Here is a 26393-nt window from a genome sequence, read left to right as displayed (position 1 = left end):
CCGATCAGTGACTCTCTCTCATCATTGATGTTTCTATCTCTCTCCCTCTCCCTTCCTCTCTCTGAAATCAATAAAAACATTTTAAAAAATTTTCTAAAAAAAAAAAAATTTATTATTATTTCCAACCTGGGCATGTCTCATTCCAAAGGATGTGCTCTTTTTATAGCACCTATCTTTCTTTTTAAGAATGTGTTTGCATGTTTAAAAATAAAGATTGTATATTTAATACACACAATATGATAATTTGATATACATATAGGTAGTAAAATGATTACTATAGTCAAATTAATTTACATGTCACCTCCTCACAGTTACCATTTTTTCTTTTTTTAAATATATCTTTATTGATTTCAGAATGGGGAAGGGAAAGGGAGACAGACACAGAAACAATGATGAGAGGCATTGACTGGCTGCCTCCTGCACGCCCCCTACTGGGGATCTAGCCCACAACCCAGGCATGTGCCCTGACTGGGAATCCAACCATGATCTCCTGGATCCTAGGTCAGTGCTCATCCACTGAGCCACGCCAGCTGGGCAGCAGTTACCGTATTTGTGTGTGTAATGAGCGGACCTGAAATCTGCTAGCATAGGTCCAGTGTTCAGTACAGTTTAAGTATAGTCATGATATGTACACATTAGCTTTTTTGATGTCCTACTTTAAAATGTTCATGTAGACAGATCCAGATTTCCTTTGTTTATTACCCGAGCTAACTTCCTACATTGTGGTCTTCTCAGCACTAAAAATTCCATTCATTAGCACATGGAGCGCATAAGCGTGGAGAAACACCTCGGGCCTTTCAGAATTAGAATTATTGCTGGCTCAGCCTTCACGGAAGGCTAAACAAATTCCTCTGTCCAAGTAACAATGAGTTATGTGGGGTTTTTTGTTTGTTTCCTCTTTGTAACTTGTATCAAAGAGAAGTTTCTAAATCTTGGATGTTCTGTAAGTACCTTCTAATGGGTTTCCTTGTTTAGTTTTTCAGAAGAGTAGGTACATCATCCCCATATCTCTGCTTGAGCACTCTCAAAGTGTGTTGACATTTCAGGAAGCTTTGAATGTCTCTAAATGCATCAGAGTTTGGGGCTGAGTGGTTGGCCCAGACTCAGAGAAATGTGCTACTCCAGATAGTTTCCAAGGATGATTTCTAATGATAGAATTGTGACTGTACACACGTATGTGTCTACACAGGTCAGTATCCCTTACAGACCCTTGCCATTTTCTTATAATTTTAGAGGTTTTAATTATTTATTTTAAAATTTTGCTCCCAGATGTAGTATTCCCTTTTTGTTATTTTTTTATATTTTGCTAAGATACAGATATTATACCTTACAGTTGTTGAAGTTTGATAAACTCTTACATGTTATCTTTAACAAATATTATCTAGAGGACCATCTTCTGACAAATAGGACCTTTTGTCCACTGAATTGTCCTTGTCCATGAAGTGTACAGTGTTCCTATAATTATCTCCCTAAAAAAGGGCCTTGTAAGGAGAGAGGGCACATTAATATTGATGGCACATTTTATATTTTGAATTTTGCCAAACTAAGGAGAGAGTAGTAGGAATTTTATAAATTTTTCTTGTACAAGCATGTGTGTCTCTCCTCTGAGAGAAATAACCTCCTTCGATAGTACAGGTCATTTCCTCCTTTTGAAATGGAATTAGAGTCAAAGCTTCTGCCATAGAAAAGGGCAAAAAAATAGCTCTGGTAGTTTATTAGGCTTTCTTGGGGGGGAAGACAAAAGGACAAAACACAACCAAAATATCCTTTTTCATTAAAAGTCAGAATTAGCATTGCAAATACAATCCAAATTTCAGAGCTGTCACTGAGGGTGAACCTTTTGATAAATTGGATCTTGATATTTACAAAATCTATTAAAATACAACCAATAGTGTGTTTGTTTACATGTTGACAAGATGATCTACACCCTGAAGGTCAGGGGTGATGTGAACTGTTTATGGTGTTCTTGTCAAAGTAGTTAAAAAAAAGGGGGGAGGGAGGGAGGCTATTTAAAGAGTTTTGATGGAATAATGGTTTCACCACAAGTGTGACAGCAAATTCGAGGATCGTCTTGAAAAAGTTCAGTTGATTTGAAACAAAAGTCTGTGATGTTTATCAATCCAAAAAAAAAAAAAGGAGGAAAGTTTCTCTTTTTTCCATAGCATGTTAAAAATCTGGCAGCTCAAATGGAAAAACAAATAGTGAAATTAAACAGAAAAAGTATTGATTTAACTTCTTGGGTGGTTTATCAAATGCCACAATGAACTTTTCGTTCTGTCTTGTCATTTATTAATTACCCTCTTTTAATCAAACCAGTTAAGGATCGCTTTACAAACTTTTGAGTTTCTTCTGTATAAATAGTTCCAACAGCTCAGTCACTTTGTCCTATTACCAAATATCTTTCTCTAATTGTCAGCCAAGCTGTAGCTCTCTCCTCTTGTAAAAACTCAAGATGTATCTGAAAAATAAATGTGGGGTTTACATAATATTTTTCCTAGCTTGAATTTACCACTGCATTTGGGTTCCCTGTTCTTTCTTTCTTAACCATTGTTCTGGTTTTAATTATTGGAGACTTTAGCTCTAAAAGGACATGGAGGCATTCAAAGTCGGTTAAGTGTTACGGTCCAGGTCTTAATTTTAGTACTTCAAATTAGCATCTGGAAGAAATGGAATAAAAATTGCACATATTAATTTCAAGATAATAGGTTAAGTTTACTTTAATGAAGACGGTTGGTACAGCCAGTTAACAAAATATGAGTTGGTATAAGTAGATGGATTTAGATGTTATATCCCTACAATCAGTTTAGAAAACATTTTAATTTTTGTATATTTTAAATTACAGTAGCATACACAGAAAGCTAATTTATGGACACATTTGAATTTGTTTTTGAAAGGAACTGAACTTTTTCCTGTGTTTGTCATAAAATGGATTAATTAAACGAAATTAAGTCAGAATAACTGTAGACAGACATATAAGCTATTAACTTCTTATCTCTATCAGTCGTTTCTAGTATAAAATTGCTGCTAAATAGTATGTGGTTTAACTCCCAGAAATTAATTCTTTGAGTCTATTGCAATGACTTGGTTCATCTCCAGTTACTGCTCAGTGTGCAGAGATGTGTGATAGAGTGTTACATTAGACAAGGTTTTAAGAAGATGACCACATTGCAGAGACATTTAACCTGCAGTGATTGACACATTCAGCCTCCACAGGCAGTAAGGATAACCAGACCTTATCAAAATAAATGCATAAAAGGGCCAAAAAATATTCTTTAAGAAAAAGATCCCAAATCCCTGTTCTCCTTAAGTAATTAAAAGCATTTGCTGAAAACAAATCTCTGTGGTTGTCATGATTTAAAGATTATGGTCAGCCCAGAATTAGCCATTTGTTAGATGGTTTACATGGGCTGGAAACCACAGTGAGGTAAAAGAAATGAAAGTATTTTGAAAACACTAAAGTCCTACACAAGTGCAAAGTGCCGTCATAGGAACATGCATGAAGCCACCTTTGCCTGAGTGCCTGTGTATCGTTGTTTGCATCCTGTTTGATGAAAGCTTAGAAATCATTAGCTCAGGTAAAAGTGTTAGTGAAAAGTCTTTAAGGCAATATCAGGTTGTGAAACTCACCATCCTGAAAAAGCTAAGGCTGTTCCCCTAAGCAAAACCAAAACCAAACCAAACAGAGGCGGCCCTGGCTATAAGACAGTGCAGAGGTTTCTCCCTTGAGGTGACTCCACTCTGCACACATGTCCGAGGGCTGCAGCTCGGCTTTATATTAAAGACCTGTGGGTTTAAGAACACTTCAGGGTGTGTCCAATAATGGTTGCTATAGATAGGATGTTGGTAATGCAACATTACCCCAAACCACCTTTAACTCCCTTTTCCAGAGCCCCGGGAACTATTTCTAAGCCACTAAACTATTACTAATGCTGATTAATCACCCATGACTGCTTTGAAATAAAACAAATGATTTAAGAATTAAAGTTTCTGTGTCCCATTATCAAACTCATTAAATCATCTCAAAGTGCTGAGTTTTGGATGAATTTTTAAATTCCTAAGACTCTATTCATGAACAGTCACCCCCCCCCAACACATACATATTTATCTGTGTTACCCAAATATTAAAATAACCAGACCAATCTATTTGGACAGCAGAGCTCAACATAATTATTTTAGAGTTTCATTCGTTTGTTTTGTTAACTGTCACACTGCCTTGGAATGTTTTTTTAAAATTTTTTATTTCTTTTCACTCTCCCTAAGTAAAGAAAATTCAAGTATTAAAATTATGTTTCAGATGGTCTAAGGTTTTACAATAAAAATGAAACTTTCTTGTTTGACCAAGTCTCGCTGTTCTACTCGATGTGCTTGGGCTTTGCAGAGGTCTCTGTGAAGATGAGGGTGACTAGGTTTCTTGTGAGAGTTTCAGGGAAGACTGCAATTATAAAGCTGTATTTCCAGCCCCATCCCTTTCTGAATTCAGACTTTTATCTCCTTTTGGAAAATCGTTGCACTTATAAGTTTTAAGACTATGATCATAAGACTACAACTTTGAATGTATTTTTTTGGCGTGTTGAATTGTGTAATGTGAACTATGGAGGCCTAAAGTGAACCATACCACTTCTATTTTATTTCTGCCCTGTTTTTTTTCTTTTCTTCCCTGTTTTAATGTGCTTATAGGGTTCACATTCGCCGAGAATGGCAGTGAGACTGTGAGATATACCATATTATTCATCCAATCCAGTAGACTGTTTTACAAAGTAGATACCCAGGAGGCCAGGGTGTTTCTAATTGTTACTATTTTCTGTTCTTTTGTAGAAAGAATGAAAGAAAAATTTATATACATACATATATATATGTGTATGTGTGTGTGTATACACACACACACACACATACATACACGTGTATATATATATAAACTTAGTTAGAAACTATTCTATGTGCTAGTAAATAGAATAGATTACAAATATATTTTAGTACATTTGACTCTATTTGGGGATATTTTAGCTACAGTTTTTCTTTTTCATTTTAATCCTATTTTTGTGAGGAAGAGGCTGGGTATGTAATGTTATTTGTAGTTTTTTTCCTGTTACTCATAGTGCTATTAAAAATATTAATATTACTGATCTTATTTATGCTAAATTTAAGCAAAAGAATACATGCTGCAGTGTATTTCTTTGTTCCTTATTTTCTAGACGTCATTCTTTTTGACACTGTTTTCTGGTGTTCTCTGTCCCCCCTGTTCTCCTCACATGCTCAGAGGTCTGCCAGCAAAGTGTACATGGGCACCTTAGCTGCTGAGAGGCTCCCCAAATTCATAGTATGTTGTGACAAAATCCCACATGCTGCAGCCAGGCTCCTGGGGCTCCAATTGCAGCTACATCACTTTCTAAATAACCCTATAATCTTGTGCAAGGCATTTCTCTTCATGCCTCAGTTTCCTCTCTGTGAAACAGGTGAACGGATGGCAGTGAGGATTAAGGGATATAATAAATGGTGCATCTTTGGAACCGTCCCTGGCAAAGGTAATCACTAGGTACGCATTTGCTGTCATTTCCCAGTCAGCAGCGCATTGGAGCGCATGGTGGGATGGGACCGCAGGAGGACTGAACTGGGAGTCCAGAAACCCTAGGTCTGGACCTGGTTCTGCTCCGATTTACTGTCAGGTGACTGTGCAAACCACCTTAGGAATCCTGGGATCATCAAATGTTTTAATTTAGAAGAGACTTTTGACATCACCCTGATATTTTACTTATGGATGTGCAAACCAGGAGATCCACAGAGCTTGAAATTACTCATATCTAGGACATTAGACCCACAATTTTATAAATATTATTGCTTTTGGCGAGGCTAACATGAAAAATTGATTTAAAGTCATTTAAAGAAGAATATTCAATGCATAATGGTACTGATAGTGTCAAGATAAAGCAAAAATCATTTATGTCAGTGCTGAGGTAAGGGAAATCCTGCCTTACTCCAGGTTCACCCTGTCCCTACCAAATACTGATAGAGGCTGGAACTGTTTGACAGCCCACATGGTTTCCTATAATTTAACATTTTTTCCATTCATGATTATATGTCCAAATATAAACTTTGTAGGCCTGAGTTTTTCCTATTCTAATAACTTTAAAAAGAATCAGAGCACAGTGAATATTGGTTCAGCATCTGACATAGTGTTCTGGAATCTTACGTGCAAAAAGAAGCAGTAGTTGTTGGCAGTTGCAGTGAGTTGAGGGAAGTGTGAAACGCACTTTAGAAGGAAAAGGCAGATATGAAAACTGAAATGTCAGGAATGGCTCTGATAGCGGGTGGGTTATCTTATCACACGCATAGGCACATTCACTCATTCACTTTCTAGCCCAGATTGTTAAGCGCCCATATCATCTCTTCTCCTTATCTGTGTGTACACACAGGTAAGCCTGACTTCACACGGTAGCTGTACTTTTGAAATGCTGTAAATACTCTGAATTTATTTCATTCACGCCATACTTTAGGGCTCTGGGGAAGTTGGCTGCTTTAAGGAAGGCTGTAGTAAAGCTTTTTGTCAAACAGAATCACTGCCTTATTTCTTGTAAATTTGGGCTTTCCTATATCACATTTTCCAAAAGCAAAGCAGACACACAGTCAGAATGTTCAGGATTTGGGCGTATTAGACATCAAGTGTTTGGTTTTGCTTTAGTTGATTCGTTGTTTGTGTTGAAGGCATGGAGGGGAGCTATTGGAAATGCCCACCACTCTCTTTCTGACCCTAGTCAAGCACCATGTCCCCTTCAGCTGCTTTTAAAAATGTGCTAGGTCATTTTTTAAGTGAATAAAAGTTCTAACATTAAATTTTTGGTTCTTTGACAAATAAGAAAAAGAACAGCTTGTTGTAAATCTTTCAAACTAGGGATCCAGCCTGGCCCAAATCAGCTTTAAAGTATAACATGGAGCCTCTTGGTAGATTCTAACAGCCACCTTGTTTTAGGTGGTCTGTGAACTGACCTCCTCCTGGGGACAATCCAGAAGGAGTACAGCTCATAATTTACAGGTAACATTGAGGGAAAGCTAGGTCTTCCCTTTGTGTTATTAAATTCCCTTTGTGCTTTTTCTTTGTAATTTTGTTTTGTGCATGGTGAGCTTGAGAGGAGGAGAATGCGGACAGTGAAGGACGGGGGGTCTTTGCCGTTCTTGAGAGGGTCTTTGGAGAATTGTTTCTGTATTGGTTTATGCTGAACCCACCTTTGGTGAAACAGGCATCACTAGCGTGTACAGGCTGTGTGGACCCTGGTGACTTAATTGTATAAACTCACTGCATCTCCTGTTTTGAATGTATTGACTGATTCAGTTGGTCCTGAAAATGTGGGGATTTCAGGATTTTGGGTTGTTACAGGCACAGAGTTGAATTGAAAGAAGACATTTTCTGGAACCAACATGAGTTGAACTAAATAGGAGAGAGAGGAGCCCGAGGGTTGGGCTGGGTGATGGGGGAGGAGGACCTGGAAGGAGAAGGGATGGGTGGCAAAAAGGATGCTGCAGGAATGGTCTTCATTTGATATAAATTACTCAAAATCGTGTTATAAAAACAAGGAAGTAAAACCATGAGTAGCAACGCAGAATTTATACTTTTCTCTAACTCAATAGCGCTATTTAGTTTCTGTGTTTACCCTTGTAACAACTACCAGAATTAACCATAAAATATGATTGACTTCATTTTTACAATTTGTTTGTGAAAAGATGCTGATGTATTTGTAGCTCTTATTGCAAACTGCAGTAAACCCTGCATTTAATTTTTTTTAAAAGGGAACTGTGTAGTCAGTAGTCATAGCTGATATCAAACCATTCAAAAAATATTCTAAGCACTGTTGCAAGCTCATAGACCTCCTAAGTGACATCATAACTTCAGATTATAATTATATCATTATTAATGTGGCTTAAGGAAAAAATGGGGTAAGTTCTCAGATATAGTAACATCTTTAACTTGAAATTATCTATGCTTGGCCAAATCAGCTTGCCTGTATTTTCTTTCATAAAACATTTGGTCTCAATTGTAGTTTTCTTTCTTTCAAAAAAAAAAAAGTTCAGAAAAAGTTCAAAATGACATGATGAAATATATATTTGTTTGGAAAAATGATCTGGTTATTACCCTGGCAGCTATCTTAAATTTTTAGGGTTATGTGATATAGTTTTTATATTAATACCATCTTTGAAACTTATTTATATGATGTAACAGCTCCAGTGGTTATATTACATCCTTGAAAGCAAAAATGTACAAACCGGCCAAGATTTATGCAACTTCTAAGCAAGACAAAATTATTTAATTTAAGTAAAAAGATATTTGTTGGGTTTTAATTATGCCATTTAGAAATTGACATGTATTTAATTTATGTAAAAAGAAACTCAAAGATGGTTTGTAGAACAAAAATACTCCTATCTAATAAAAAACGGCACATATCTTCATAAGGCTACATAGTTTTGCTTTCTAATTAAAGCAAAGGTCTGAGAAATGGGTTTAATGAATGAGATTCTCCCTTCGGTGCATGGAAATGTTATTGTATTTACTCTTGCTGGGACTTTGGTTTGTAAATGGTTTACCAATCAAGAGAAGGCAAGTTGTTCTTAAATAAATTATAGTTATAAGTATTATTGTTTCTAAAGTTGTGTATTGGCCTAATCTTTCATCAGACGTGTCCCCGCTTTTAAATTGAACCTCAGATTCTAAGTTAAACATTTTTGTAAAAATAAAGTGAATTATTTTTAGGGTAGCTTCTGCTAGTTATTACAAGGGTAATTATAGAAACTAAATATTTCTATTGAAATAGAGAAAAGTATACATTTTGTGAAGCTTCTTATGATTTTACTTTCTTGGTTTTATAACCCAGTTTTTTTAATTTTTAATTTTTTTAATTAAATTTATTAGGGCGACATTGGTTAATAGGATCATATTATAACCCAGTTGTGAATAATTATATCCCAAGCTCAGAATTGTTTTGCAAATGTGCGTGTGTGTGTGTATGTGTGTGTGGACAATTCTTATTGTTTTGAGGATATAGGACTAATATTATCTTTCCATTTAAACTATTTTAACTTAAAAAGAAATCCAGTGTGAGCCAATGAGATAAAACTGAGATGATTTGGAAATTTATTTCAAGTTCGAATGTGCCTCAATATTTCAAACATCATCAAATACCTTGGCATATATATTTTTATTTCAAAACAATTGTATAGAGTTTTTTAGAATTTGTTATTATTTGATGCTTTTAATATTTAAGATATGGGACCACTGCACTACAGAAAAAAATAATTTTTATTTTCTAGGCATTCTCTTTTATAGCTGTGCCTCAGTCACTATTCTCTGCCCTTTCTATGCCTTATTTCTGTAAATCCTTTCACATCCTCTGAGGTTATTATTCTCTTTTTACATGTCAGAAAGCAAACTGGAGGTGTTAAGTAACATGCTTAAAGTCACACAGCTGAGATTTGATTTCCACTCTGTCCAGTTCCACTTAACACACAGCATCCATGGAATGAAAATTCTCTGTCATTTTCTTCCCTACTTAGTTTTTCAGAAATATTGAAGTGGAAGGAAATTTGTTTTGGAAAACCCAAACCCACCAGTAAAAAGCAATAATAAATGGTTCTATTTACTGAGCACTTACTATGTGTCAGACACATGCATTATCTCATTTCATCCTCACAAAAGCCCTTTGAAGTTGCATTAACATCTTTCTCATCTTACAAATGAGATAAGTGTTTTGCCCAGGATGACACAGCTCCTAATTGCTGAATCCAAGATTCAGACCCAGGCTGTCTGATTCTGCTCCATTACCGTGTCTCCAAGTCACTGAAATCTAAGTGTATATATTACACATTTGTATAATTGATTTCACTTACAATTTTGTGGAATTTTAAATATATAATTGCTTAAGAGCTTATTCTTTTAAAAAAATGTTTTTATTGATTTTAGAGAGAGAAAGAATCATCAATGTGAGAGAGAAACATCGATCGGCTGTCTCCTACACGTCCCCTCCTGGGGACTGAGCCTGCAACCCGGGCATGTGCCCTGGACAGGAATTGAACCCGTGACCTTTTGGAGCATGGGACGCTGCTCAACCAACTGTGCCACACCGGTCAGGGCAAGAGTTTATTCTTGACTTAGTTATGCTCTGTAGGTTGGAAGATATAAATTATAATTAGACTTACACAGGTCTAATGCAAAAGCATGTGACTTATAGTTATGTTATCTGCCCCCTTATTGGGCATTGAAATATTTTTATTTGTGCTCAAAATGGTTGTGTTATGACTTTTATTCTTCTGGGTTCCAGCAGCCACATACTTATCTTTAAGACACACTTGCATAGTCATCAATTCATAGGCTTATAGAAATTAGCACTGCTCAAGTCAGAATTAGAACCCAGGATTCCTCATGTGTAGCTCATCTATGAATGAGTAAACTAGGAAATACAAAGGCATAAGCCAGAGAAAGGTAAACAGTGCTTTAATTTATAAAACATGTAGAGCTTACAAAGCAAGTGGTTCTATTAGATTGACTGATTTAACGTGATTATATACTTTCTTTTTAGTAGGAAAAAATGGTACCATCAAAGGGTTTGATTAGAGCTGAACGGGAATGCTTTGGAGTATTAATAACCATTGACTCACTGAATCCAGAATAGGCGGCAGTTAATGTCTACAGAGCTGAAACACTGAGCTGGACGATGTGACCTGGCCCACTCACATGATTTCTAACCTAAAAATATCTGCTGTATGAAATAAACCAACCAAAGGACTCTATTGGTTTACTTGTCTAGTGGTCCTGGAAATGTGGTCAGAGATTTAGGCATAACCAATACATCAAAACAGTTGCAACCAAATACAAAATGAAAATACAGTGAAAGGAACATAGGAAGCCCAGGGTCTCTGGAGCCAGGAAAGAGGAAATGAAAGTGAGATCAATTCAGAGACCAAAGAAACCTATGAATCTTTGAAGAGCACCTCCTCAAATGTACATAAAACACCCCAAGAATTCTAGCTCATCCTCACACGCCCTTATCTCCTTTTCTTCATTCAATTCTGCCCTTCCATCTGTGTGGAATTTGGCAGTAGTGTTTAGTGTGTGTGTGTAAACTCACCCCTTTGAGAATCTGCTGAAATCTGTGGACCATCTTCCCAGAAGATTACTTAGGTGCACATACATTGTCTTTCTGAGATTTCGGGGTGTTTGTAGCCTTGTCTGAAACCTCTCTATGGACCCCGTGGAAGAGACCCCTTTCCATTCTTTTCTTTCAGCCCATAGATGCTTCCTGTAGAAAGAAGTGAATTCTAAGTCTTGTCTAAAAATGAGGAAGCATACAGATTATAACAATGTGGTAATTAGGTGGTTGCCTTTCTTTGGTGTTGACATTAGTCATACCTCTGCTAACCAGAGGATTTGCAAACCTCGCGCCCCAGACGTTCAGGTTTGCTGATCTCTTGCTTGGATTTCCGGGGAATCATGCCTTGTGGACTTGACGGCCTGTCCAGGAACACAGGGCTGTCTCTCTGTGCAAAAGCGCCGTGTGCCAGTGCCGGCCACACGCTTGCCAGCCCTCTGGCCCAACTGCGTGAAAGGAGCTTTATCAACAAGCCCAAACTAGGGCTGTTGAGAGGCCTGGGCTACTTCCGTTTTTCGAGGCCCTTGAAATATGGAAAAATGAAAAAAAACCCACGAAAAACCAAAACAGGGTTACAAAAACGGGTATACTTTAAATGTTTACCTTTAACAACTTAATGCTTTTAATACCAGAAACATATAATTGTGCTATTCATAAGTTAATTACAGGATTTATAAAAATGTTAATTTATGGCTCACTACAGGCAGTGTGGTCCAGGCAAAGGACCGAAGTTCAGAGTGTGCAAAGAAGGCCTCCTTTTAATCCTGTCGGCCTGTCTGTGTGATTGTATATATAACCTCATTTGGAAATGACTTCACAAGTCTAAATTTGAGGCTCCTTATGGATTGGCCCTGCTGGCACCCCCTGCAGAGGATACGCAGAAAACTCTTCTGCAGGAGGAGCTGGGGTCGCCCTGTCACCAGCATCCCTCACCTTCTCCTCTGAGTTGCACTCTGATGAGGAACATGCCCTGTTGTCCTGGAACTGTAGGAAGGCGGTCCGAAGCCTCACCCTGGACTCTCCCAGGACCAAACAGACCATGTGTGCAATAGGAAGAGTCCCAGGAGGCATCATTTTTCCTCCCCAGGCGGCCTTCAGCCCTCACTATGGCACTTTGAATTTCTTTCAAAGGGCATTATGCCCTCATTCAAGCCTCACTTGAAGGTAAAGCTCAAAATGCAAATATTTCTAGGAGTAGCACCTTGACCTAGCTTCACAGGTAGGAGTAGATCTCAGCTACCAGGATCCTGATGCAAGTGAGCACTAGACCCAGCAGAGAGGGACTGATGGAGGGTAGAAAAAGAATCACCTACAGGAAAGACTAGGGGGAGTAACAGTAACCCTCAGCAGGTCACAGTTTGGTGGGTTGGGATGGGAGGAGGGACCAACATTGGCAGGGAGGCAGCTATGTGCCAGGTTCTGAGTAGCCTCTGGCCTCGCCATTGACTGAAGTCTTCAGGCAGCTGTTTTACAGTGGCCTGAACTCTGCAGAGACAGTTGGCATTTTTAAAAGAAAAATGTTCTCATTAAAAAAAAAAGATAATTATGTGAAGGTGATGGAAGTGTTAATTAACATCGGGGTGGGAATCCTTTCACAATCTATAGCATATCAAATCATGACGCACACTTCAAATAGCTTACACTTTTGTCAGTTATACCTCAATAAAGCTGAGAAAAGAAATCCCAAAGAACTAAGGGGAAAGAATAATAAAAGAAGTGTTAATTTAGCCAGTGAGGCAAAGCACACTTTTTCAGGTAATGTTGCATCCCTTAAAATTCTCCCAGTTGGATTTTCCACTCTGCCCTAGCTAAGAGAGCAGACAGATATGGTCCAGCCCAGAGAGCAGACAGATATGGTCCAGCCCTTAGTGTTCAGGTACCTAAAAGTTATTGTATCCTTTCATCTGTATCCTTGTGGCTATTCATACTTTCGTCTACCTGTCTATCCATCCACTCACCAATCCATCCATCCATCTGGCTGACCAACCAACCAATCAACCACCCAACCAATTAACAGACATTTATTGAACACCAGGTACCTACAGTAAGTTAAGCTCTATGTTAATTGCTAGGGATACTACGGTAAATAGGACAGATTCTATTTTTGCCCTTATTGAAGGGATAGTCTGGCAGATTTTAATCAAGTGTTTGTTTAAGGCTGCCTCCACAATCCAGAATTTGTAAATAACTAGTTTTAACTCTTTAAAATCAGATTTTTTTGGGTAAAATTATAATGTATTACCCTTCCCACACTTAGTAACCCCATTCTAGACATCAAATGTCCAAAATTTGGATGGGAAAAATCTACAGGTTGTGGTGCCAGAATAAATCTCTTCTGATTTGTTTATGTGTGTCTCTCTCCTATTGAACTATAAATTATTTGAGGGTAGGGACTGGGTCTTAAGTTTTCAGTACCCTGCATTAAGCACTGGCTGGCACATAGTAGCTTCTTACTAAATGTTTGTTGAAAGTGTTGTCTGGAAGGTCAGAAGTCTGCCCTCCATTAATGCCATCACCTTCTACCCTTGGTACTTCATCTTTTGGGTCTTGATGGGGAGGAGACCTATGGCAAATATGTGTGTGTGTTCAGTCCTCTGTACAACTGTGCAACCTTTCCTTCAAGAAAAATGGTTCAGAGAAGCCAAAATCCATCCCTGTCCCATGTGTCTTGTTCCAGGACAAACTTGGAATTTCATTAGGTTCTTCCTATAAGCAGTTATCTTGGGAAGAGCAACCTCAGGGGCTCTCCCTCAGGACCATGCCTGGTCTAGGCCAGTTGCGACCTTCGCACTCTCACTTTCCGGAGCACTGTGAATCTGAGGGTTGATAGTGTCTCTGCCATTGTCTGGGATCCAGGGCAAGAAGTGTAAATTGGGAAATGAGTGTGTGCTCAGTACTGTCTCAACTTGACGTAAGGAATGTCTCCTTATTTAAGATCTGTAAATATGTTTTGTACCCTGGACAGATGGTCACTTTCCCTCTAATAAAGTGTGTCTGACAATCACGCTTTATTGGTGTGGTTAGGAAAAGAATGTCGTAGACTTAGGAAAACATAATAATTTAAAGAGTGACACATTTCAGCGAAGAAATAAAGCTGTAGACTGCTCTGAAAAGAAAGTAAAACCATAGGAAACCATTACTTCATTGGGACAAATATTTTGTGTCTTCAGACATTTCTTACTAAAAAAAACAACACATGGGTGAGTTCTGGGACATGGGGTGTGTGTCTGCACATGCATGGAAGTAGCTCTGTCTGCTTTTTCAGGGATGTTCCCTAATTACTGCCGAGTAAGTATTTCATAGGATCGCTGTCTGACACGGCAGTTTGCACCTAGGCTTTGGTCCAGGCCGCTCCTTGGACACCGCACCCCTCATTAGCCACCAAGTTGAAGTGTAAAACCAGTAACCGTTTTCACCGAGGTCCAGATAGTATTACACACCCACTAGAATTTAAAAATCAGAAACTTCCGCTACAGTGCGGGTTACAGAATACTCCATAAGATACAGTGCGTGAACCCTACGGAGAACCCGCGTGTGCCACAGCGTGTGCAGTGACTTCAGTGTGTTACTTATCGTTCCCGGTGCAGAACTACTTGCCGCGCTCCCATGAGTAATGAGCAAATCCCCAGCAGCTCGCACGGGTAATGTTTCTAAAATTAGTTCAGCAAAATGATGGTCCCCTTTCCTGTTTGGTGGAAAACGAAGGTTTTGTTTTTCCAAGTGGAGGATCGTGTTCACTCAGATTTCCCTGTGGCTTGTTTCCAAAGTGGATACTTTCTCACATACAGCATGTTGCTGTGTTTTGCTTTTTTCACCACCCACCTTTACCGATGCGAGAAGGGATGCTGAGTAGCTGTGCAGGTTTGCTGGTCAGTCTGAGATCAGTCTGGGCGGGATTCTTGGGCTCCAGGTGCCGCGGCCTAGCTGCCTGGTCCCGCTGCACCTCGGCCAGAGTGAGAGGGGAGCGGGGACCGTGGGGTTTCACTCACGCACCGCAGTGTGCGGGGCAAAACGTGATAATATGAGCTGCCTTTGTTTATCACACACGCAGTTCATGGCAGCATCTTTATAAGCCCCCGCTGGCGCTTAATAAATATGAGAAGATACAGGCTTTCTTGATTACTTAGATCTAAATGTTTATTCAGGCTTTCATGGGAGTTTTTCTTCATTTACACAGACTTCTCTCCACTGAGCAAATGTCCCTTTTTAAATGTGGACTTGGTACATGTGAAACAAGTTTGCACAGGCTCCAAATTCATTTCATTTGTAAATATATTTATTGGAAGTCAGGACTTCTTGATGGTGACTTGAATTAAAAACTGGATTTTTAAAAGTAAACAGAATAGAAGCAATTTTTAAATGGGTGAATTGTGTCAAAGAATTTTACAGTTTGTGAAAGACATTAATGAGATTAAAAAAAGAAAAAAAGAAATGGCCACATGAAAATATTTCTGAGGCTGTTCTTAGCAAATGCAGGATTAGCAGCATTTTCCTTCTTAGTGTTGATGTTGTGTGGACATGGAGACAGTTGTGCACTGTGGATATTATTGCTGCTGCGGAGGAGAGGGGAAAAGATAGGTTTGCAGCAGAGCCTGTGGATGGCACCAAGCCAGTGCCCTGAAAAATGGCAAACATGTCACAGTTAACAGCTGGATGCAGAAATATTTCCCTTTAATTTGGATGGATAAAATTTTTTTCACAGCAGGGCACTCTCAAAAGAGTACAACATCAAAGAGGGCGGGTCTCACCAGTCAGACATCAGCTGGCTCCAGGATGGAGCAAAATGAATGAACTGTCAGGACTTTTCCAGCATCTATGCTTCTGCCAAGTGAAAAGTTAAAGGTTCAGTGGCTTGTTCAGATCACAGACAAAATCCTGATAATGGAAGCCTAATTCCCCAACGTCTTCCTCTGATCAACAGACAGAGGATGTCTGAAGAGGACCCCAGATTGATGGATGGCAGGCTTCGTATTGATGGCCGCTGGCGTCCCCGGAGATAAGTGGGACTCACCAAAGGCTCAGCAGCTCTCGGGAGCTCCCAGGTCTCTGTGCTGGAATCCTGAGTCGCCCAGTCTCTTCTGCTGGCCTGACACATAACAGCCGCCGACCCACAGTGTGACCAAAATACCCATTTCCATTTCTTCACACGGCAGGCTCTCCAATGCAGGCTTTGCAGACCCCACCACGGGTGTTTTACAGTTTATTGACACTTTTCAACTGTTTTTCTGATGACCATATTTCAGTCTTGACTTATATGTTAGTATTATCTGCAAGCTCAACATAAACCTCTAATGATTTTCTAATATTTCTGGGACTTGATGAATGTGAATTGACAAAGTACAGTATATAGCTTTATATCAGCATTACTGAAAATACAGCAACGGTGTATATAACCATTACTCATTTATTTTATGGGGCGTTTATTACTTGGCCTTTGAAGCCCCGTTTCAAAATCTCGCCATTTTAAACATTGCAAAATATTCCAAACCACAGTGAGAGGAAAGAGTTTTCTTATGAGAATTAACAACAAAAATAAATTAGTTCTAATGGAGAGAGGAGGAAGAGATGATTGAAATGAAGAAAAACCACCTATAGCATTACATACTTGAGAAAAAAGTCGAAAAACTGAACACAAATAAATAGGGCAGCAGTAGCTAGTATTTGCTTTAATAAAGAAGCTTTCCTTATAAAATATGCATCTTCATCTACAAACTGTTGCCTTCCCCGTTTTTTGATGTTCCTGGTCGTTATGGCCTATTGCCAGGGGACAGAGAGCGGTTTACCGCGGCGTTGGGGAGTTGTGTCTATCCGTGGCGTGGTTGCTTTGTGTAAATTTTACTGACAGATTAAGTAATTCTCACTAAATTGACATTTACTCTGAAAATAGGGATGTTTTATAAATGACATTATTAATCACTATGAACATTTTTATGGCCCTCATTTGGAAAATTTCAGATGCTTTTAGAGGAAAAGCTGTACTATTTTTCCCTGATAGGACAAACGGAATGTGATGAAAAAAGCAATAACACGATAGCCTGTGATTCGGGAGAGTTACATCTTTGTCACACTCACCAGCTGTCTGACTGCTGTCTGACTGTGGGCAAGTCATTTACTCTTATCAGCCCAAGGTTTCTTACTTGTGAAACAGAACAATGTTTCGGCCTGCCTTCGAGGTCAATTAGAAGGGCCAAATAAGCTTGTATTTCAGAAACTAAAATCCTACACAGATGTGTAGGACCTGCTGTTCTTTGTTGTTGTTTTGAACTCTCACCCAAGGATATATGTGTTTATTGATTTTAGAGAGAGAGATAAACATTGATGTGAGAGAGAAAACGTCGATCGCTTGCCTCCCTTATGTGCCCCGACCGGGGATTGAACCTGCAGCCTTTTGGTGTACAGGATGACACTCCAACCAGCTGAGCCACCTGGCCAGGGCCATTCTTTCTTTGTGTTAGGTTGGGGGCAGATGATGTCACTCCTTTTTAAAGCATCGTTTTGAGGTCTGTGTTCTCAAGCCTTGATTTAGCTTGATTGGAAAGGTTAAAAGTAAGGAGGTTAGGAGACCCCAGTGGCATTCTTGCCGCCTTCCTCACTAGCTTGGGAGGCAGTGCCTGGAGACCCTCGGTAATTGGATCTCTGTTGACCTGATGCTCTGTCCACAGATCTGCCGTGCGCAGATGTCCCCTGCTCTCCGTCCAGGTGCACTGGCTTACACAGACAGCTCTCCTACCTTGACCATGTCCCTTGTTCATGTAGGAGTGAGGCACTGTATGCTGAACCTCCTCTGGCCAGAAATGTCATTGGCCTCAGAGGTCAAGCAATTCTGCATGATAGGTGACATTCAGTGAGGTCTACTGGGGTCCTTAAGCCACAATTAATTAAAACACTTGTAATAACTACCTGCTAGTTATAGATATGCTCCTATGTCTTTTGGAAGACATTTTTATAATACTATATTAAACTGAAGATTGATTAAATTTAGGAAATGGAGACTGTAGGACCAAAGAAATGCTTCTTTATTATTTTCTAGATAGTATTCACATTCATCCAGCATTTTAAATGTTTTGTCTTATTTTTTTAACTTAAAATATTTTTTTATTGATTTCAGAGACAGGAAGGGAGAGGGAAAGAGAGATGGAAACATCAATGATAAGAGTCATTGATCGGCTGCCTCCTGCACGCCCCCTGCTGGGGATTAAACCCGCAACCCCAGCATGTGCCCTGACTGGGAAATGAACTGCAATCTCCTGGATCATGGGTTTATGCTCAACCACTGAGCCACACCAGCCAGGCATGTTTTTTCTTATTTTTTGATGGACTCATCTGGGAATTAAAAACATAAGTTAGAATGACTGGTTTACTCTTACACCTCCCTTATGTATCCCCAATTTTTTCTCCTCTCCCTCCCCCTCCCTCTCCCCCTCTCAACAGAAGTTGATTTCCTAGTATGTACAAAGCCTTGTGTAAGGTAGCTACTAGTAAGTTTTAAAAATATTTGAAGTGCATTTCTGCCCTCATTGAGCTTACAGTTTGATAACTTTAGCAACAATGAGTTTGCATACACTGCCCATATTATCTTGCGGTCAGTGACCCCAAGCAGGTTAGTAGATTGTGCCTGGGCTGACATTTCCCATGTAATTATAGTGCTGGCCTGAAGGACAGCTAATGCTCTTTGGACTCTTACTGTGTTCCCAGAGCCCATTTGAGAGCTTTACATATAAAAGCTCATTTGATTTTCCTATTAGTCCTTTGACATTGGGACCGCCATTAGCACCATTGTTTTTAAAGATGGTCTAGCTTCCTCAAGAAGTTAGTAACTGCCCAAAGTCACACGGCCCCCTGAGCTGGAGCCACAGTTCTAGCTCACAGGTATTGGAGCCAACACTCACATAGGTGCTCTTAACCTCTGCGCTCTCTCCTCTCTGTTCACTTCCATCATGTGTTTTCACGGCTAATACTTAAGAAAAGTCTCTAGTAACAACCATACTATTAAAAGTAAAATCGTTTTTTCCCCCCATTTATTTTTAGAGAGTGGAAGGGGGGGGGGAGAGAGATTGAGAAACATCTATGTGAGAGAGACACAGTGACTGGTTGCCTCCCACACGTGCCCTGACCTGGGCTGGGATTGAACCTGCAACCCAGGTACATGCCCTTGACAGGGACTCGAACCCACGGCCCTTCAGTGGGCTGGCCAGTGCTCTAACCACACCGGCCAGGGCAAAAGTAAAATTTCTTATTTAGCAACAGCGCTGTTCTGGTTTTAGCTTTTCGCCGTGAGAGCAGTGTGGCCCGCAGCTTTCCACAGGTCACAACGTATCGCACCTCCACCACCCGACACGGAGGCTCACAGGGAAACATTTTTATCCATCTTGGTAAAGAGTATATTTTTCAGTTGATTTTCTCAGATTACAAATACGCTTGATTCTGAAACCCTGATTTTCTGAATTTCACCGAAAGGCCGACCCTGCAAAGGCACAGGGTGGAGGACAGGTGGAGGCATCTGAGAGGCCGTCTTGGTCGCCGCGCATCCCTGGACCCCCGTGTGCGGGGCGAGGACCCAGAGCAGCGCTGGGCTCTCAGGCCTGACCCGGGAAACTCCCCAAGTCCCGTCTCTCCTCAGCCCGTTTCTGTGGCAGTTGTTTAATAGGTTCTAATCCTCCTATGAAATTCACCCTTGCATTTCAAAGAATTGAAAGTAGTTAGGTTCAAGGAGGTTGCCATATTCTCCTAAAAAAAGCCCTAGTTGTTAGTGCTTAGAATGACGTTTTCATTGCATTTAGTGGTGACTTCTCAAGCTTAGGATAAGATCTGAGATCTCTAAGAAGCTAAAGGATTATTGTGAAATTTAGTCCAGTTCACTTCAGCATGTTTTGAGTTCCTCTTACATGCTGGGCCCTATGTTAGATGTTTGGGCATAAAATACGCTCTCTTGTGTCAGCTGCTCAGCAAAGCTGAAGGAGGCTGGCATTTTAGCACAAGACTCAGCGCTGGTGTCTGGGGCCTCCGCACAGGGGCATGCCAAATGTGGAAACGTCGGAGAGGGAGCCCGAGACGAGACGTCTCCCGGTCCCTGAAAACTGCTAATCCTTTTCATATAAAACCTTTGGCTCTTTTTTTTTTTTTCCCCATGCCAAAATTCAGGGACCCAGATTTTAGGAGGAGCAGGTTAGTGTTTTAGTTATAATTCAAGTTCCTTTTGTTAAGATCATTGACTCTCTTCTGTGTACTTGCAGGATTACATGAGATGAGGGAGGCCTCAGCACGTTTCCAATGGGAAGCAGAGTGAGTGTGAGGATGTGTGGAGGCCTCATTCTGCCACTGACTAGTAGTAGTCTTACTTTGTCTAAGTCGCCAACTTTTGGAGACCCCATTTCCTTATGTGTAAACTGATCAGGTTGGAACAGATGGTCTCTGAGGTCCCTTCCAAATCTGATTTTCCTACGCTCTAAATTTGGCCAAGGTACTCAGTGTTCTAGCAGAGGAATTGGTGACCGACCTCTTCATGGAGGTCTACCTACTGGAGGAAGTGTGCTGGCTGCCTGTGGTTTTCAAACAGGGTCCCTCAGTTCACTGCGGGCCCTTGGTGAGGTCCCAGGAACCGCCTCAGAGAGCAAGGGTGTGGTTCATGGAGCTGGGGGGGTGTTCCTGATGGACTTTCTTTTTATCCATTTTTATAGTGGACCGGGAAACTTTCTTTTTATCTGTTTTTATAGTGGGCCAGGGCAACTTTGTATCTGTTTTTATAGTGGAATTACATTTAAGACTTCTTTGAATTAAAAATGATCCCTTGCTTTAAAAGATCGCTGAAAGCTCTGCTGGTAAAAATGAAAGAAATGCATACTTTTCTCTGCTCTCCCGCTCCCTGGAAAACTACAGCCCAGAAAGCCAGCTCTCAGGCAGAGGATGGCTCTGGGCAGCATAGGAGTGATGAATGTTTGCAGTGTTTCCAGGCTATCGGTTCAAAGGGCTTCTCTTGAAAGTGGCCCCAGCTGTACCAGACTCATTTTCAGGGGCAGCAATGATTTCTTTACAGCTGGGATTACACACTTAGATGCTGAAAGAGGACAAGCAGGTAAGTAAATTACTGAGGAAGCATGTAAGACAATAGGGAGTGGTAGGGACTATGGAAAACGAGAAAGTACATGGTTGATCTAAAGGGGGCCATCTTCTTTTTCTCAGCTTCGGTGGATGATTGCCAGAGAATGGGTGCCCATATTTTGATTTTTTTTTCCCAAGAAAAATAAGAAAATAGGTAAAATTTTCAAAACACTGTGGAGGAAAATCAGTGTTGGTCAATGGCCTGAGTTCAGCCTGAGAGCCAGTAGTCTGCAAATCTGACTTTAGAGAAACAGATTGCTGAGAGCCACCAATATACACAAATTTTTATCATTCAGAAGATGTTTTTCTTGCTATTATGTTAAACTGGACCCAAGTCAGTCTCTGAGTCACATTGGTTCTATGATTCTTATTGTTAAGGTAAGTTGGCAGTATACATAAATGACAAAGCCATGGATGAGCCACTCATGACCAGGGTTTATAAGATACAATGTTGGTGCATTTTTTTTACTCATGCTGTTCTCAGAGTAGGTTCTTGTTCTAGGAAAATAAGGTCATGGGAGAGTGGTGCTTCCTCATATCCTGGATTGCAATAAAACACACCTCCTGCGACGTGGTTTTCAGTTAATTCCACACATGGTTTGTAATGAGGAAGAATTTGTGATCATTATTTCAACCATACATGTTGCATCCCAATAAATATTACTGGATTGAAAACTGTAAAAATTCCCCTAAAAAGGTAAAAATTAGCCCTTCCCCTTACTTATGCTTCTGCTCCCATTGATACTAGATAAAAGAGAAAGTACAGACCAAAAACAGTGGTTTTAAAATGGCAACAGGAACAATCACAAAAGAAATCAGTGGTTGATGATATAGTGATACATATTACAACCATTTTTCCCAGGAGGAAAACAGGTATAGTTTTTAATCTTGGGTAAAATAGTCAGTTTATTTTAACAACGCATGCAAAAACTAAACTACGAAGGAAGAAGTGGCTGGGTTTTCTTTTTATTTACTTTTCTCTCTTTGAGATTTTTTTTTGGGAAAATTAGAAAAGCACAAAATATAATATATAAATGCCAATGTACAGGCCACCAAAAAAGTAAGTGTTAACACTTTTCCGTATTTGCTTCAGAATTTTTTTTTTTTTTTTTTTAGGAAAAATGAAGCATTTCAGATAAAGTGTTAATTCCCTTTGTGTTTCCTCCATTCTCTTCTTCCCCAAGTCAGTAATGTGAGGAAGTTGTCAGGAATCCTTCCAGTGTGCCTTTTCAGAATTTTACAAAATATGATAGACAGAAAGATAATCTGCAGTATTATAAGATAGAATGTTAAGAGTGTTATCTTGTATATTTTGAAAAGTTAACAAGTGGTACCATACGCAACAATCTGCAACCTGATTTTCTCAGTCAATGTATATTTTTGATATTTCTCTATATGAACTGGATCTTAATACAAACAGATCTAGTTCAGCCATTTTAGGTACTTTATACTATTTTGTTGAATAAATAATTCTTCTGACGATTCTCATTATTTACTACTATGAACAATGCTACAGAGATGCCCTTTTACTTGTCTCCTCAGGCACATATATCGGAGTTTCATTGGAGTAGCTTCCTTGATGGGAAATTGTTGAGTCATAGGATATGCATGGCCAACTTTATTTCAGTATCATCAAAATGTTCTCCAGTGTGACTGTGCCACTTTCTACTCTCTTTTTGCAATGCTGGAACTAGCTTTCTAAAACAAATATGCCAGCCCAGCTGGTGTGGCTCAGCAGTTGAACATCTACGTATGATCCAGGAGATCGAGGTTTGATTCCATCAGGGCACATGCCCAGGTTGCAGGCTCGATCCCCAGTCGGGGGTGTGCAGGAGGCAGCCAATCAATGACTCTCATCATTGATGTTTTTGTCTCTCTTTTTCTCCCTTCCTCTCTCTGAGATCAGTAAAGATACATTTTTTAAAAATATAATAATAATAAATAAAACAAATATGCCAAGTATACTTTCTACAGTTTTGAGGGGTTTCCACTGCAGAATTTATCCCCTTTCCCACCGAGGGACCTGCGTGTTTCTTTACATGCATTTCCCTTACCTCCAGAGGATCCATTGTTCAGCTTCCTTAGAAAGAACAGAGATCACACCTTAAAAGGTTGGTTGTTTATGTTCATTCAGGATAAAACCCACAGTTTTCAGAAAACCTGTGTTTTGAAACATTCAGATGTTCTTTCAGAACAAATCTTTCCCTAATCTAAATTTAACTCTCTCTTGCCTTCATTCTCACTAGTATTTGAATTAATAAAATGTCTCACCTTTTCAACATATTCTTAGGTCGTGAGGGGACTGTCTAAACACTTTGTGCATGACTTTCAATATTTTTCTGCTTATTTTAAGTCTTTAGAAAGGTAATGAAAACAAAATAACTCTTGGTCTTGGTCTTACTTTGTCTCCTTAAATTCCTTAATTTTTTTAGACCTATTAGGTATCTAACTTAAAAGTTCCCTTTAGCATCACATGAATGTAGATGTTGATGCAACCTCCAAGAACAACTTCCAGAACTTGAAATTCTTGCTGCTACCCTAGCCTGAAACCTGTTGGAACATTTCCACATGTAGTTCCTTCCCACCTGGTAGGTAGAACATCAGCCCCTTCCTGATACAGTCGATGGATACAGGCACAGTGTCCTTGTATAGTTTAGCTACATGCAGAACTTTACCCCCTTACTTATTTTTTTAACTGAGCTCTTAAATGGAAACAAAGTTGAGCTTGTGCTGGAGAGTAATGATAGGGCCCAAATTCGTATGGGGAGTATTTTTTGAGAAGTCCTCCTTAATTCCTATTTAGCACTCACATTTGGGTGTTTTCCCAGTTTTATTCTCCTTTAACTAGAGGAATGAACAGAAACAGGCATCCGTGCTTTCTGGTCTGTTGTTTCTCTTTTAAGAAACACCGAGTTTAGAACAGCTGGTGTGGCTCAGTGGTTGAGCATTGACCTAGGATCCAGGAGATCGAGGTTCGATTCCCGGTCAGGGCACATGCCCGGGTTGCGGGCTCGATCTCCAGCAGGGGGCGTGCAGGAGGCAGCCGATCAATGACTCTCATCATTGATGTTTCTCTTTCTGCCTCTCCTTTCCTCTCTCTGAAATCAATAAAGGTATATTTTTTAAAAAGAAAGAAAAAGAACACTGAGTTTAAATGTTAACCCTTAACAGAAAAGGTCCGGGATTATCTTGAGCCAAATGCAGAGGCACACATGTTTGGCCTCCCTGAGTAACTGATAGGAGGTGCTGGCCATCTGAGCGTGGTGCTCCACACATGCTGTCAATGTATGTTGTTATGACTTGACATTTTATGACATTTATGAAGCTTTTTATTTGGGGGAGAGTTGGGTGAAATGGACGTAATCAGGTTTGTGTTTTGAAAGATCACTCTGGCTACATTTAGAGAATATGTTGGAGGAGGCCTGGAGGAGCTGTAGGAAGATCAGTTAGGAGACTGTTGCAATACTTGTGAGAAAGGAAGCTGATTTGGGCTGGGAAGCTAACTGGAGGAGAGATGGATGCATGTGAAAAGTTTAAGAGGCAAGTTCAACTGGATTTGGTGATAGCTTGGCTCTGGGGTCTGAGGGAAAGAAGATCGATCGGTCACGGTCGAATGAGTTTCCTCATCTCGGATTGGGTGCATGGTTATGGGCTCTAATTAGGTGCATGAGATTTTCATCACAGCTTCCTGTGAAACAGCTTGATATCAGTATTAGCTGAAGCCAGGGAAGCTCAGCCTCATGCTGTGTTGTACCTTGTGCGATATTTGGAAAATGCCTGACAAGTGGCCACTTACTTTTCTTCCAGGCAAGTAGCAGTTTCATTAGGCAGGTGAAAAATGTAGGATTCCTGTAGTCACAATATACTTAGTTTAAGGAAATTATTGCTGAAACAAGAGTGTAGGAGGAAACATTTTTATACTGTACTGATTTGCAAGACTGACTGGCTACTGTCTGCGGTTCAGATGAGCTAACACTGAAGGTAGCACCCACTATGTATAAATGTTAGAGAGTTTTCCTTGCTGCTGGGGACATTGACTAGAAGCGCAAAGGAGAATTGTACTTCTCAGAATGTTTCATAATTATTTTCACCAGCAGTCCTCATGGAAGGTTTGTTTGTTTCTGGGGAAAGGACAGGGCAGAGGGCTGGGCCATCAACATTTTTGGCTCCATTATAGATAAACAGTGGAGTTTAAGGAACTGATAGGCTTGTTCAGTGCTGCATGGGCTGTCAACAGCAGGCTTGGGGTTGAGACCTTCAATCTTTGAACCAGCTTCTTAAAACAGAAACAGAACAACAATAAAATAACTACAGTGTCATGTAACCTAAATACCAAGTCTGTCATTGGATTGCACATGCAATGGATGTATACAGCGCACGAAGTGTTTCCATTCTCTGCCATCATCCCCAAACTGGGAACTTCAAGAAGCCATTAATGTGAGATATAATGTAACCTAGGAACTTCTTCTCAGGCTACAATGATTATCAGCTGTGATCACGGTGCATGCTGTGCTTCCTAAATTCTCAAACAATTGTTTTTATTAGTTGATATCTATCTTTTATTTGTGGGGGTTAGTGGAAAGGTTGGGATGGAGACAAATGAGTTCAAGAAAAGCCAAAAAAACCCCAGCTGTTTTAAACTGGTGATTAAAAAAAAGACTGTCCTCACTAAGCCCTTTGCCCTCTAGAATAGAAATACTGAGCTAAATTAATGTGATGACCATACTAATTTTAGGACCTAAATGTAACCAGTGGGGCTCTCTGTAACACTTATTCTCTGTAACTAGAAAGAAGTGGAAAGGCTGATTTGCAAGGGTAAGAGACTTGATTTCTCAGGATGCTCTGGGGATGCTCTGTTGGGTCCCACTGTTGATTTTATTTGAACAGGTCCAATTTCACAATGGTCCTGAGAATTGTACCACTTGCTTCCGGGATGCCCCTTGGATGGGGAATGACCTAGAATTGCTGTCCATATGTGACTCCTGATCTCCCATGCCTTTAGAGACCACCTCCCATCCTCCCAAGTGCCCAGGCCTGACCTGGTTTCTGGGAGTGGGAGCTGATTGCCTCTGCTGTTGGCACTGATTCCACCTGTGCCCAGCTGGCCAGTTGTTTTGCATATGAATTTTTGTCCCATGCTTATTGCCTGGCTTGGAGCAGATTTCA

General features: G+C 40.0%; 1 protein-coding gene across 2 annotated transcripts in view; it reads left to right on the top strand.

Moving 5' to 3' along the window:
* Positions 1–26393, top strand: part of PRDM6 (PR/SET domain 6) — a 100636-nt gene that overhangs the window by 37631 nt on the left and 36612 nt on the right. The window lies entirely within an intron of this gene.

This window comes from Miniopterus schreibersii (genome assembly GCF_964146895.1).
Source record: "Miniopterus schreibersii genome assembly, chromosome: 3".
Lineage (NCBI taxonomy): Eukaryota > Metazoa > Chordata > Mammalia > Chiroptera > Miniopteridae > Miniopterus > Miniopterus schreibersii.
The sequence above is the reverse complement of the archived record's forward strand: the minus strand, read 5'-3'. Positions and strand labels throughout refer to the sequence as shown.